We start from the raw sequence: 13,016 nt of genomic DNA on the forward strand, positions 1-13,016 counted from the left end.
AAGTCTATTGCACTTCCACCTCTGTTATGAACTCTCTGACTGAGAGAAAAAACATCTGATGAGGGACATTATAGATTGAGTAGGATAACCTTAAAAGGAGTACTGCCTCTCTCAAGATACACTTTGAAAGTACATGATCCAAGGGGGCACCAGGATTTGAATCTGGGACCTCTTGATCTGCAGTCAAATGCTCTACCACTGAGCTATACCCCCTCTGCTTGAAACTGTCTAAAGGTGGAAAAATGGTCTAATAAGGAACATTTCAGCTGGAGATGGACACCACCTAATAAAGTACTCTCTCTTTGAAAACATACCCATAAAGTATTTGACTTCAAGTTGACAAAAGGATTTGAACCTGAGACATCTTGAACTGAAGTCTATTGCACTTCCACCTCTGTTATGAACTCTCTGACTGAGAGAAAAAACATCTAATGAGGGACATTATAGATTGAGTAGGATAACCTTAAAAGGAGTACTTCCTCTCTCAAGATACACTTTGAAAGTACATGATCCAAGGGGGCACCAGGATTTGAATCTGGGACCTCTTGATCTGCAGTCAAATGCTCTACCACTGAGCTATACCCCCTCTGCTTGAAACTGTCTAAAGGTGGGAAAATGGTCTAATAAGGGATATTTCAGCTGGAGATGAACACCACCTAATAAAGTACTCTCTCGCATTGAAAACATACCCATAAAGTATTTGATTTCAAGTTGACAACAGGATTTGAACCTGAGACCTCTTGTTCTGAAGTCTATTGCACTTCCACCTCTGGTAGGAACTGTCTGACTGATAGATGAACCATCTAATGAGGGACATTATAGATTGAGTAGGATAACCTTAAAAGGAGTACTTCCTCTCTCAAGATACACTTTGAAAGTACATGATCCAAGGGGGCACCAGGATTTGAATCTGGGACCTCTTGATCTGCAGTCAAATGCTCTACCACTGAGCTATACCCCCTCTGCTTGAAGCTGTCTAAAGGTGGAAAAATTGTCTAATAAGGAACATTTCAGCTGGAGTTGGACACCACCTAATAAAGTACTATCTCTTTGAAAACATACCCATAAAGTATTTGACTTCAAGTTGACAAAAGGATTTGAACCTGAGACATCTTGAACTGAGGTATATTGCACTTCCACCTCTGGTAGGAAGTGTCTGACTGAGAGAAAAAACATCTAATGAGGGACATTATAGATTGAGTAGGATAACCTTAAAAGGAGCACTTCCTGTCTCAAGATACACTTAGAAAGTACTTGATTTAAGGGGGCACCAGGATTTGATCCTGAGAAATTGTCTAATAAGGGACATTTCAGATGGCAATCTACATAACCTAATCAAGAACACTCTCTCTTTGAAAACATATCCATAAAGTATTTGATTTCAAGTTGACAAAAGGATTTGAAGGATTTGAACCTGAGACATCTTGAACAGAAGTCTATTGCACTTCCACCTCTGTTTTGAACTCTCTGACTGAGAGAAAAAACATCTAATATGGGACATTTTAGATTGAGTAACATAACCTTAAAAGGAGTACTGCCTCTCTCAAGATACACTTTGAAAGTACATGATCCAAGGGGGCACCAGGATTTGAATCTGGGACCTCTTGATCTGCAGTCAAATGCTCTACCACTGAGCTATACCCCCTCTGCTTGAAACTGTCTAAAGGTGGAAAAATGGTCTAATAAGGAACATTTCAGCTGGAGATGGACACCACCTAATAAAGTACTCTCTCGCATTGAAAACATACCCATAAAGTATTTGATTTCAAGTTTACAACAGGAATTGAACCTGAGACAACTTGATCTGAAGTCTATTGCACTTCCACCTCTGGTAGGAACTGTCTGACTGAGAGAAAAAAAATCTAATGAGGGACATTATAGATTGAGTAGGATAACCTTAAAAGGAGTTCTGTCCTCTCTCAAGATACACTTTGAAAGTACATGATCCAAGGGGGCACCAGGATTTGAATCTAGGACCTCTTGATCTGCAGTCAAATGCTCTACCACTGAGCTATACCCCCTCTGCTTAAAATTGTCTAAAGGTGGAAAAATGGTCTAATAAGGAACATTTCAGCTGGAGATCTTCATATCCGGATAAAGTACACTCTCTCTTTGAAAACATACCCATAAAGTATTTGATTTCAAGTTGACAAAAGGATTTGAACCTGAGACATCTTGAAATGAGGTATATTGCACTTCTACCTCTGTTATGAACTCTCTGACTGAGAGAAAAACCATCTAATATGGGACATTTTAGATTGAGTAACATAATCTAAAAAGGACTACTCCTACCCTCAAAATACACATCAAAAGTACATGATCCAAGGGGGCACCAGGATTTGAATCTGGGACCTCTTGATCTGCAGTCAAATGCTCTACCACTGAGCTATACCCCCTCTGCTTGAAACTGTCTAAAGGTGGAAAAATGGTCTAATAAGGGACATTTCAGCTGGAGATGGACATCACCTAATAAAGTACTCTCTCGCATTGAAAACATACCCATAAAGTATTTGATTTCAAGTTGACAACAGGAATTGAACCTGAGACAACTTGAACTGAGGTATATTGCACTTCCACCTCTGGTAGGAACTGTCTGACTGAGAGAAAAAACATCTGATGAGGGACATTATAGATTGAGTAGGATAACCTTAAAAGGAGTACTGCCTCTCTCAAGATACACTTTGAAAGTACATGATCCAAGGGGGCACCAGGATTTGAATCTGGGACCTCTTGATCTGCAGTCAAATGCTCTACCACTGAGCTATACCCCGTCTGTTTGAAACTGTCTAAAGGTGGAAAATGGTCTAATAAGGAACATTTCAGCTGGAGATGGACACCACCTAATAAAGTACTCTCTCGCATTGAAAACATACCCATAAAGTATTTGATTTCAAGTTGACAAAAGGATTTGAACCTGAGACATCTTGAACTGAAGTCTATTGCACTTCCACCTCTGTTATGAACTCTCTGACTGAGAGAAAAAACATCTGATGAGGGACATTATAGATTGAGTAGGATAACCTTAAAAGGAGTACTGCCTCTCTCAAGATACACTTTGAAAGTACATGATCCAAGGGGGCACCAGGATTTGAATCTGGGACCTCTTGATCTGCAGTCAAATGCTCTACCACTGAGCTATACCCCCTCTGCTTGAAACTGTCTAAAGGTGGAAAAATGGTCTAATAAGGAACATTTCAGCTGGAGATGAATACACCACCTAATAAAGTACTCTCTTTGAAAACATACCCATAAAGTATTTGATTTCAAGTTGACAAAAGGATTTGAACCTGAGACATCTTGAACTGAAGTCTATATTGCACTTCCACCTCTGGTAGGAACTGTCTGACTGAGAGAAAAACATCTAATGAGGGACATTATAGATTGAGTAGGATAACCTAAAAGGAGCACTTCCTGTCTCAAGATACACTTTGAAAGTACATGATCCAAGGGGGCACCAGGATTTGAATCTGGGACCTCTTGATCTGCAGTCAAATGCTCTACCACTGAGCTATACCCCCTCTGCTTGAAACTGTCTAAAGGTGGGAAATGGTCTAATAAGGGACATTTCAGCTGGAGATCTTCATATCCGGATAAAGTACACTCTCTCTTTGAAAACATACCCATAAAGTATTTGACTTCAAGTTGACAAAAGGATTTGAACCTGAGACATCTTGAAATGAAGTCTATTGCACTTCCACCTCTGTTTTGAACTCTCTGACTGAGAGAAAAACATCTAATATGGGACATTTTAGATTGAGTAACATAATCTAAAAAGGACTACTCCTACCCTCAAAATACACATCAAAAGTACATGATCCAAGGGGGCACCAGGATTTGAATCTGGGACCTCTTGATCTGCAGTCAAATGCTCTACCACTGAGCTATACCCCCTCTGCTTGAAACTGTCTAAAGGTGGAAAAATGGTCTAATAAGGAACATTTCAGCTGGAGATGGACACCACCTAATAAAGTACTCTCTCGCATTGAAAACATACCCATAAAGTATTTGATTTCAAGTTGACAAAAGGATTTGAACCTGAGACATCTTGAACTGAGGTATATTGCACTTCCACCTCTGGTAGGAAGTGTCTGACTGAGAGAAAAAACATCTAATGAGGGACATTATAGATTGAGTAGGATAACCTTAAAAGGAGCACTTCCTGTCTCAAGATACACTTAGAAAGTACTTGATTTAAGGGGGCACCAGGATTTGATCCTGAGAAATTGTCTAATAAGGGACATTTCAGATGGCAATCTACATAACCTAATCAAGAACACTCTCTCTTTGAAAACATATCCATAAAGTATTTGATTTCAAGTTGACAAAAGGATTTGAACCTGAGACATCTTGAAAAATGTGGTATATTGCACTTCTACCTCTGTTATGAACTCTCTGACTGAGAGAAAAAACATCTAATATGGGACATTTTGGATTGAATAACATAATCTAAAAAGGACTAATGCTACCCTCAAGATGCACATCGAAAGAACATGATCCAAGGGGGCACCAGGATTTGAACCTGGGACCTCTTGATCTGCAGTCAAATGCTCTACCACTGAGCTATACCCCCTCTGCTTGAAACTGTCTAAAGGTGGGAAAATGGTCTAATAAGGGACATTTCAGCTGGAGATCTTCATATCCGGATAAAGTACACTCTCTCTTTGAAAACATACCCATAAAGTATTTGACTTCAAGTTGACAAAAGGATTTGAACCTGAGACATCTTGAACTGAAGTCTATTGCACTTCCACCTCTGTTTTGAACTCTCTGACTGAGAGAAAAACCATCTAATATGGGACATTTTAGATTGAGTAACATAATCTAAAAAGGACTACTCCTACCCTCAAAATACACATCAAAAGTACATGATCCAAGGGGGCACCAGGATTTGAATCTGGGACCTCTTGATCTGCAGTCAAATGCTCTACCACTGAGCTATACCCCCTGCTTGAAACTGTCTAAAGGTGGAAAAATGGTCTAATAAGGAACATTTCAGCTGGAGATGGACACCACCTAATAAAGTACTCTCTCGCATTGAAAACATACCCATAAAGTATTTGATTTCAAGTTGACAAAAGGATTTGAACCTGAGACATCTTGAACTGAGGTATATTGCACTTCCACCTCTGGTAGGAAGTGTCTGACTGAGAGAAAAAACATCTAATGAGGGACATTATAGATTGAGTAGGATAACCTTAAAAGGAGCACTTCCTGTCTCAAGATACACTTAGAAAGTACTTGATTTAAGGGGGCACCAGGATTTGATCCTGAGAAATTGTCTAATAAGGGACATTTCAGATGGCAATCTACATAACCTAATCAAGAACACTCTCTCTTTGAAAACATATCCATAAAGTATTTGATTTCAAGTTGACAAAAGGATTTGAACCTGAGACATCTTGAAATGAAGTATATTGCACTTCTACCTCTGTTATGAACTCTCTGACTGAGAGAAAAACCATCTAATATGGGACATTTTGGAATGAATAACATAACCTAAAAAGGACTAATGCTACCCTCAAGATACACATCGAAAGAACATGATCCAAGGGGGCACCAGGATTTGAACTTGGGACCTCTTGATCTGCAGTCAAATGCTCTACCACTGAGCTATACCCCCTCTGCTTGAAACTGTCTAAAGGTGGGAAAATGGTCTAATAAGGGACATTTCAGCTGGAGATCTTCATATCCGGATAAAGTACACTCTCTCTTTGAAAACATACCCATAAAGTATTTGACTTCAAGTTGACAAAAGGATTTGAACCTGAGACATCTTGAACTGAAGTCTATTGCACTTCCACCTCTGTTATGAACTCTCTGACTGAGAGAAAAAACATCTGATGAGGGACATTATAGATTGAGTAGGATAACCTTAAAAGGACTACTGCCTCTCTCAAGATACACTTTGAAAGTACATGATCCAAGGGGGCACCAGGATTTGAATCTGGGACCTCTTGATCTGCAGTCAAATGCTCTACCACTGAGCTATACCCCCTCTGCTTGAAACTGTCTAAAGGTGGAAAAATGGTCTAATAAGGAACATTTCAGCTGGAGATGGACACCACCTAATAAAGTACTCTCTCGCATTGAAACCATACCCATAAAGTATTTGATTTCAAGATGACAACAGGATTTGAACCTGAGACATCTTGAACTGAAGTCTATTGCACTTCCACCTCTGTTATGAACTCTCTAACTGAGAGAAAAAACATCTGATGAGGGACATTATAGATTGAGTAGGATAACCTTAAAAGGAGTACTGCCTCTCTCAAGATACACTTTGAAAGTACATGATCCAAGGGGGCACCAGGATTTGAATCTGGGACCTCTTGATCTGCAGTCAAATGCTCTACCACTGAGCTATACCCCTCTGCTTGAAACTGTCTAAAGGTGGAAAAATGGTCTAATAAGGGATATTTCAGCTGGAGATGAACACCACCTAATAAAGTACTCTCTAGCATTGAAAACATACCCATAAAGTATTTGATTTCAAGTTGACAACAGGAATTGAACCTGAGACCTCTTGAACTGAGGTCTATTGCACTTCAACCTCTGTTATGAACTCTCTGACTGAGAGAAAAAACATCTAATGAGGGACATTATAGATTGAGTAGGATAACCTTAAAAGGAGTACTTCCTCTCTCAAGATACACTTTGAAAGTACATGATCCAAGGGGGCACCAGGATTTGAATCTGGGACCTCTTGATCTGCAGTCAAATGCTCTACCACTGAGCTATACCCCCTCTGCTTGAAACTGTCTAAAGGTGGGAAAATGGTCTAATAAGGATATTTCAGCTGGAGATGAACACCACCTAATAAAGTACTCTCTCTCATTGAAAACATACCCATAAAGTATTTGATTTCAAGTTGACAAAGGATTTGAACCTGAGACATCTTGAACTGAAGTCTATTGCACTTCCACCTCTGGTAGGAACTGTCTGACTGAGAGAAAAACATCTAATGAGGGACATTATAGATTGAGTAGGATAACCTTAAAAGGACTACTCCTACCCTCAAAATACACATCAAAAGTACATGATCCAAGGGGGCACCAGGATTTGAATCTGGGACCTCTTGATCTGCAGTCAAATGCTCTACCACTGAGCTATACCCCCTCTGCTTGAAACTGTCTAAAGGTGGGAAAATGGTCTAATAAGGGACATTTCAGCTGGAGATCTTCATATCCGGATAAAGTACACTCTCTCTTTGAAAACATACCCATAAAGTATTTGACTTCAAGTTGACAAAAGGATTTGAACCTGAGACATCTTGAACTGAAGTCTATTGCACTTCCACCTCTGTTTTGAACTCTCTGACTGAGAGAAAAAACATCTAATATGGGACATTTTGGATTGAATAACATAATCTAAAAAGTACTAATGCTACCCTCAAGATGCACATCGAAAGAACATGATCAAAGGGGGCACCAGGATTTGAACCTGGGACCTCTTGATCTGCAGTCAAATGCTCTACCACTGAGCTATACCCCTCTGCTTGAAACTGTCTAAAGGTGGAAAAATGGTCTAATAAGGAACATTTCAGCTGGAGATGTACACCACCTAATAAAGTACTCTCTCGCATTGAAAACATACCCATAAAGTATTTGATTTCAAGTTGACAAAAGGATTTGAACCTGAGACATCTTGAACTGAGGTATATTGCACTTCCACCTCTGGTAGGAAGTGTCTGACTGAGAGAAAAAACATCTAATGAGGGACATTATAGATTGAGTAGGATAACCTTAAAAGGAGCACTTCCTGTCTCAAGATACACTTTAGAAAGTACTTGATTTAAGGGGGCACCAGGATTTGATCCTGAGAAATTGTCTAATAAGGGACATTTCAGATGGCAATCTACATAACCTAATCAAGAACACTCTCTCTTTGAAAACATATCCATAAAGTATTTGATTTCAAGTTGACAAAAGGATTTGAACCTGAGACATCTTGAAAAATGTGGTATATTGCACTTCTACCTCTGTTATGAACTCTCTGACTGAGAGAAAAAACATCTAATATGGGACATTTTGGATTGAATAACATAATCTAAAAAGGACTAATGCTACCCTCAAGATACACATCAAAAGAACATGATCCAAGGGGGCACCAGGATTTGAACCTGGGACCTCTTGATCTGCAGTCAAATGCTCTACCACTGAGCTATACCCCCTCTGCTTGAAACTGTCTAAAGGTGGGAAAATGGTCTAATAAGGGACATTTCAGCTGGAGATCTTCATATCCGGATAAAGTACACTCTCTCTTTGAAAACATACACATAAAGTATTTGACTTCAAGTTGACAAAAGGATTTGAACCTGAGACATCTTGAACTGAAGTCTATTGCACTTCCACCTCTGTTTTGAACTCTCTGACTGAGAGAAAAACATCTAATATGGGACATTTTAGATTGAGTAACATAATCTAAAAAGGACTACTCCTACCCTCAAAATACACATCAAAAGTACATGATCCAAGGGGGCACCAGGATTTGAATCTGGGACCTCTTGATCTGCAGTCAAATGCTCTACCACTGAGCTATACCCCCTCTGCTTGAAACTGTCTAAAGGTGGAAAAATGGTCTAATAAGGAACATTTCAGCTGGAGATGGACACCACCTAATAAAGTACTCTCTCGCATTGAAAACATACCCATAAAGTATTTGATTTCAAGTTGACAAAAGGATTTGAACCTGAGACATCTTGAACTGAGGTATATTGCACTTCCACCTCTGGTAGGAAGTGTCTGACTGAGAGAAAAAACATCTATGAGGGACATTATAGATTGAGTAGGATAACCTTAAAAGGAGCACTTCCTGTCTCAAGATACACTTAGAAAGTACTTGATTTAAGGGGGCACCAGGATTTGATCCTGAGAAATTGTCTAATAAGGGACATTTCAGATGGCAATCTACATAACCTAATCAAGAACACTCTCTCTTTGAAAACATATCCATAAAGTATTTGATTTCAAGTTGACAAAAGGATTTGAACCTGAGACATCTTGAACTGAAGTCTATTGCACTTCCACCTCTGTTATGAACTCTCTGACTGAGAGAAAAAACATCTGATGAGGGACATTATAGATTGAGTAGGATAACCTTAAAAGGAGCACTTCCTGTCTCCAGATACACTTCGTAAGTACTTAATTTAAGGGGGCAACAGGATTTGAATCTGGGACCTCTTGATCTGCAGTCAAATGCTCTACCACTGAGCTATACCCCCTCTGCTTGAAACTGTCTAAAGGTGGAAAAATGGTCTAATAAGGAACATTTCAGCTGGAGATGGACACCACCTAATAAAGTACACTCTCTCATTGAAAACATACCCATAAAGTATTTGATTTCAAGTTGACAAAAGGATTTGAACCTGAGACATCTTGAACTGAAGTCTATTGCACTTCCACCTCTGGTAGGAACTGTCTGACTGATAGAAAAAACATCTAATGAGGGACATTATAGATTGAGTAGGATAACCTTAAAAAGGAGTACTTCCTCTCTCAAGATACACTTTGAAAGTACATGATCCAAGGGGGCACCAGGATTTGAATCTGGGACCTCTTGATCTGCAGTCAAATGCTCTACCACTGAGCTATACCCCTCTGCTTGAAACTGTCTAAAGGTGGGAAAATGGTCTAATAAGGGACATTTCAGCTGGAGATCTTCATATCCGGATAAAGTACACTCTCTCTTTGAAAACATACCCATAAAGTATTTGACTTCAAGTTGACAAAAGGATTTGAACCTGAGACATCTTGAACTGAAGTCTATTGCACTTCCACCTCTGTTTTGAACTCTCTGACTGAGAGAAAAACCATCTAATATGGGACATTTTAGATTGAGTAACATAATCTAAAAAGGACTACTCCTACCCTCAAAATACACATCAAAAGTACATGATCCAAGGGGGCACCAGGATTTGAATCTGGGACCTCTTGATCTGCAGTCAAATGCTCTACCACTGAGCTATACCCCCTCTGCTTGAAACTGTCTAAAGGTGGAAAAATGGTCTAATAAGGAACATTTCAGCTGGAGATGGACACCACCTAATAAAGTACTCTCTCGCATTGAAAACATACCCATAAAGTATTTGATTTCAAGTTGACAAAAGGATTTGAACCTGAGACATCTTGAACTGAGGTATATTGCACTTCCACCTCTGGTAGGAAGTGTCTGACTGAGAGAAAAAACATCTAATGAGGGACATTATAGATTGAGTAGGATAACCTTAAAAGGAGCACTTCCTGTCTCAAGATACACTTAGAAAGTACTTGATTTAAGGGGGCACCAGGATTTGATCCTGAGAAATTGTCTAATAAGGGACATTTCAGATGGCAATCTACATAACCTAATCAAGAACACTCTCTCTTTGAAAACATATCCATAAAGTATTTGATTTCAAGTTGACAAAAGGATTTGAACCTGAGACATCTTGAAATGAGGTATATTGCACTTCTACCTCTGTTATGAACTCTCTGACTGAGAGAAAAAACATCTAATATGGGACATTTTGGATTGAATAACATAATCTAAAAAGGACTAATGCTACCCTCAAGATGCACATCGAAAGAACATGATCAAAGGGGGCACCAGGATTTGAACCTGGGACCTCTTGATCTGCAGTCAAATGCTCTACCACTGAGCTATACCCCTCTGCTTGAAACTGTCTAAAGGTGGGAAAATGGTCTAATAAGGGACATTTCAGCTGGAGATCTTCATATCCGGATAAAGTACACTCTCTCTTTGAAAACATACCCATAAAGTATTTGACTTCAAGTTGACAAAAGGATTTGAACCTGAGACATCTTGAAATGAAGTCTATTGCACTTCCACCTCTGTTATGAACTCTCTGACTGAGAGAAAAACCATCTAATGATGGGACATTTAGATTGAGTAACATAATCTAAAAGGACTACTTCCTACCTCAAATACACTTCAAAAGTACATGATCCAAGGGGGCCAGGATTTGAATCTGGGACCTCTTGATCTGCAGTCAAATGCTCTACCGCTGAACTATACCCCCTCTGCTTGAAACTGCCTAAAGGTGGGAAAATGGTCTAATAAGGGACATTTCAGCTGGAGATGGACATCACCTAATAAAGTACTCTCTCGCATTGAAAACATACCCATAAAGTATTTGATTTCAAGTTGACAACAGGAATTGAACCTGAGACAACTTGAACTGAGGTATATTGCACTTCCACCTCTGGTAGGAACTGTCTGACTGAGAGAAAAACATCTAATGGGACATTATAGATTGAGTAGGATAACCTTAAAAGGAGCACTTCCTCTCTCAAGATACACTTTGAAAGTACATGATCCAAGGGGGCACCAGGATTTGAATCTGGGACCTCTTGATCTGCAGTCAAATGCTCTACCACTGAGCTATACCCCTCTCTGCTTGAAACTGTCTAAAGGTGGAAAAATGGTCTAATAAGGGACATTTCAGCTGGAGATTTTCATATCCGGATAAAATACACTCTCTCTTTGAAAACATACCCATAAAGTATTTGATTTCAAGTTGACAAAAGGATTTGAACCTGAGACATCTTGAACTGAAGTCTATTGCACTTCCACCTCTGTTATGAACTCTCTGACTGAGAGAAAAAACATCTAATATGGGACATTTTAGATTGAGTAACATAATCTAAAAAGACTACTCCTACCCTCAAAATACACATCAAAAGTACATGATCCAAGGGGGCACCAGGATTTGAATCTGGGACCTCTTGATCTGCAGTCAAATGCTCTACCACTGAGCTATACCCCTCTGCTTGAAAATGCTCTACCACTGAGCTATACCCCTCTGCTTGAAACTGTCTAAAGGTGGAAAAATGGTCTAATAAGGAACATTTCAGCTGGAGATGGACACCACCTAATAAAGTACTCTCTCTCATTGAAAACATACCCATAAAGTATTTGATTTCAAGTTGACAAAAGGATTTGAACCTGAGACATCTTGAACTGAGGTATATTGCACTTCCACCTCTGGTAGGAACTGTCTGACTGAGAGAAAAAACATCTAATGAGGGACATTATAGATTGAGTAGGATAACCTTAAAAGGAGTACTTCCTCTCTCAAGATACACTTTGAAAGTACATGATCCAAGGGGGCACCAGGACTTGAATCTGGGACCTCTTGATCTGCAGTCAAATGCTCTACCACTGAGCTATACCCCCTCTGCTTGAAACTGTCTAAAGGTGGAAAATGGTCTAATAAGGGACATTTCAGCTGGAGATGGACACCACCTAATAAAATACACTCCCTCTTTGAAAACATACCCATAAAGTATTTGATTTCAAGTTGACAAAAGGATTTGAACCTGAGACATCTTGAACTGAGGTATATTGCACTTCCACCTCTGGTAGGAACTGTCTGACTGAGAGAAAAAACATCTAATGAGGGACATTATAGATTGAGTAGGATAACCTTAAAAGGAGCACTTCCTGTCTCAAGATACACTTTGAAAGTACATGATCCAAGGGGGCACCAGGATTTGAATCTGGGACCTCTTGATCTGCAGTCAAATGCTCTACCACTGAGCTATACCCCCTCTGCTTGAAACTGTCTAAAGGTGGGAAAATGGTCTAATAAGGGACATTTCAGCTGGAGATTTTCATATCCGGATAAAATACACTACTCTCTTTGAAAACATATCCATAAAGTATTTGATTTCAAGTTGACAAAAGGATTTGAAACTGAGACATCTTGAACTGAAGTCTATTGCACTTCCACCTCTGTTTTGAACTCTCTGACTGAGAGAAAAAACATCTAATATGGGACATTTTAGATTGAGTAACATAATCTAAAAAGGACTACTCCTACCCTCAAAATACACATCAAAAGTACATGATCCAAGGGGGCACCAGGATTTGAATCTGGGAGCTCTTGATCTGCAGTCAAATGCTCTACCACTGAGCTATACCCCCTCTGCTTGAAACTGTCTAAAGGTGGGAAAATGGTCTAATAAGGGACATTTCAGCTGGAGATCTTCATATCCGGATAAAGTACACTCTCTCTT

At 39.5% G+C, this 13,016-nt stretch overlaps 22 non-coding genes across 22 annotated transcripts; all 22 read right to left on the minus strand.

Annotated features, from left to right (window-relative positions):
• Window positions 1-141: 141 nt before the first annotated feature.
• On the minus strand, window positions 142-213 carry trnac-gca. Its single transcript has one exon. It is a non-coding gene; the product is annotated as a tRNA-Cys (tRNA).
• Window positions 214-514: 301 nt separating this feature from the next.
• On the minus strand, window positions 515-586 carry trnac-gca. The gene has a single exon. It is a non-coding gene; the product is annotated as a tRNA-Cys (tRNA).
• A 303-nt stretch (window positions 587-889) lies between these two features.
• trnac-gca lies at window positions 890-961 on the minus strand. The gene has a single exon. It is a non-coding gene; the product is annotated as a tRNA-Cys (tRNA).
• Window positions 962-1,573: 612 nt separating this feature from the next.
• Window positions 1,574-1,645, minus strand: trnac-gca. The gene has a single exon. It is a non-coding gene; the product is annotated as a tRNA-Cys (tRNA).
• Window positions 1,646-1,949: 304 nt separating this feature from the next.
• On the minus strand, window positions 1,950-2,021 carry trnac-gca. The gene has a single exon. It is a non-coding gene; the product is annotated as a tRNA-Cys (tRNA).
• A 303-nt stretch (window positions 2,022-2,324) lies between these two features.
• Window positions 2,325-2,396, minus strand: trnac-gca. The gene has a single exon. It is a non-coding gene; the product is annotated as a tRNA-Cys (tRNA).
• Window positions 2,397-3,073: 677 nt separating this feature from the next.
• On the minus strand, window positions 3,074-3,145 carry trnac-gca. The gene has a single exon. It is a non-coding gene; the product is annotated as a tRNA-Cys (tRNA).
• Window positions 3,146-3,446: 301 nt separating this feature from the next.
• On the minus strand, window positions 3,447-3,518 carry trnac-gca. Its single transcript has one exon. It is a non-coding gene; the product is annotated as a tRNA-Cys (tRNA).
• A 301-nt stretch (window positions 3,519-3,819) lies between these two features.
• On the minus strand, window positions 3,820-3,891 carry trnac-gca. The gene has a single exon. It is a non-coding gene; the product is annotated as a tRNA-Cys (tRNA).
• A 607-nt stretch (window positions 3,892-4,498) lies between these two features.
• trnac-gca lies at window positions 4,499-4,570 on the minus strand. The gene has a single exon. It is a non-coding gene; the product is annotated as a tRNA-Cys (tRNA).
• A 303-nt stretch (window positions 4,571-4,873) lies between these two features.
• trnac-gca lies at window positions 4,874-4,945 on the minus strand. The gene has a single exon. It is a non-coding gene; the product is annotated as a tRNA-Cys (tRNA).
• A 603-nt stretch (window positions 4,946-5,548) lies between these two features.
• Window positions 5,549-5,620, minus strand: trnac-gca. The gene has a single exon. It is a non-coding gene; the product is annotated as a tRNA-Cys (tRNA).
• A 303-nt stretch (window positions 5,621-5,923) lies between these two features.
• Window positions 5,924-5,995, minus strand: trnac-gca. The gene has a single exon. It is a non-coding gene; the product is annotated as a tRNA-Cys (tRNA).
• Window positions 5,996-6,672: 677 nt separating this feature from the next.
• Window positions 6,673-6,744, minus strand: trnac-gca. Its single transcript has one exon. It is a non-coding gene; the product is annotated as a tRNA-Cys (tRNA).
• Window positions 6,745-7,044: 300 nt separating this feature from the next.
• On the minus strand, window positions 7,045-7,116 carry trnac-gca. The gene has a single exon. It is a non-coding gene; the product is annotated as a tRNA-Cys (tRNA).
• Window positions 7,117-7,419: 303 nt separating this feature from the next.
• trnac-gca lies at window positions 7,420-7,491 on the minus strand. Its single transcript has one exon. It is a non-coding gene; the product is annotated as a tRNA-Cys (tRNA).
• Window positions 7,492-8,098: 607 nt separating this feature from the next.
• trnac-gca lies at window positions 8,099-8,170 on the minus strand. Its single transcript has one exon. It is a non-coding gene; the product is annotated as a tRNA-Cys (tRNA).
• A 302-nt stretch (window positions 8,171-8,472) lies between these two features.
• Window positions 8,473-8,544, minus strand: trnac-gca. Its single transcript has one exon. It is a non-coding gene; the product is annotated as a tRNA-Cys (tRNA).
• A 1,354-nt stretch (window positions 8,545-9,898) lies between these two features.
• On the minus strand, window positions 9,899-9,970 carry trnac-gca. Its single transcript has one exon. It is a non-coding gene; the product is annotated as a tRNA-Cys (tRNA).
• A 605-nt stretch (window positions 9,971-10,575) lies between these two features.
• On the minus strand, window positions 10,576-10,647 carry trnac-gca. Its single transcript has one exon. It is a non-coding gene; the product is annotated as a tRNA-Cys (tRNA).
• Window positions 10,648-12,102: 1,455 nt separating this feature from the next.
• On the minus strand, window positions 12,103-12,174 carry trnac-gca. The gene has a single exon. It is a non-coding gene; the product is annotated as a tRNA-Cys (tRNA).
• A 302-nt stretch (window positions 12,175-12,476) lies between these two features.
• trnac-gca lies at window positions 12,477-12,548 on the minus strand. The gene has a single exon. It is a non-coding gene; the product is annotated as a tRNA-Cys (tRNA).
• Window positions 12,549-13,016: the final 468 nt, after the last annotated feature.

The sequence above is a fragment of the Oncorhynchus tshawytscha genome, linkage group LG08, assembly GCF_018296145.1.
Source record: "Oncorhynchus tshawytscha isolate Ot180627B linkage group LG08, Otsh_v2.0, whole genome shotgun sequence".
Taxonomy (NCBI): Eukaryota; Metazoa; Chordata; class Actinopteri; order Salmoniformes; family Salmonidae; genus Oncorhynchus; species Oncorhynchus tshawytscha.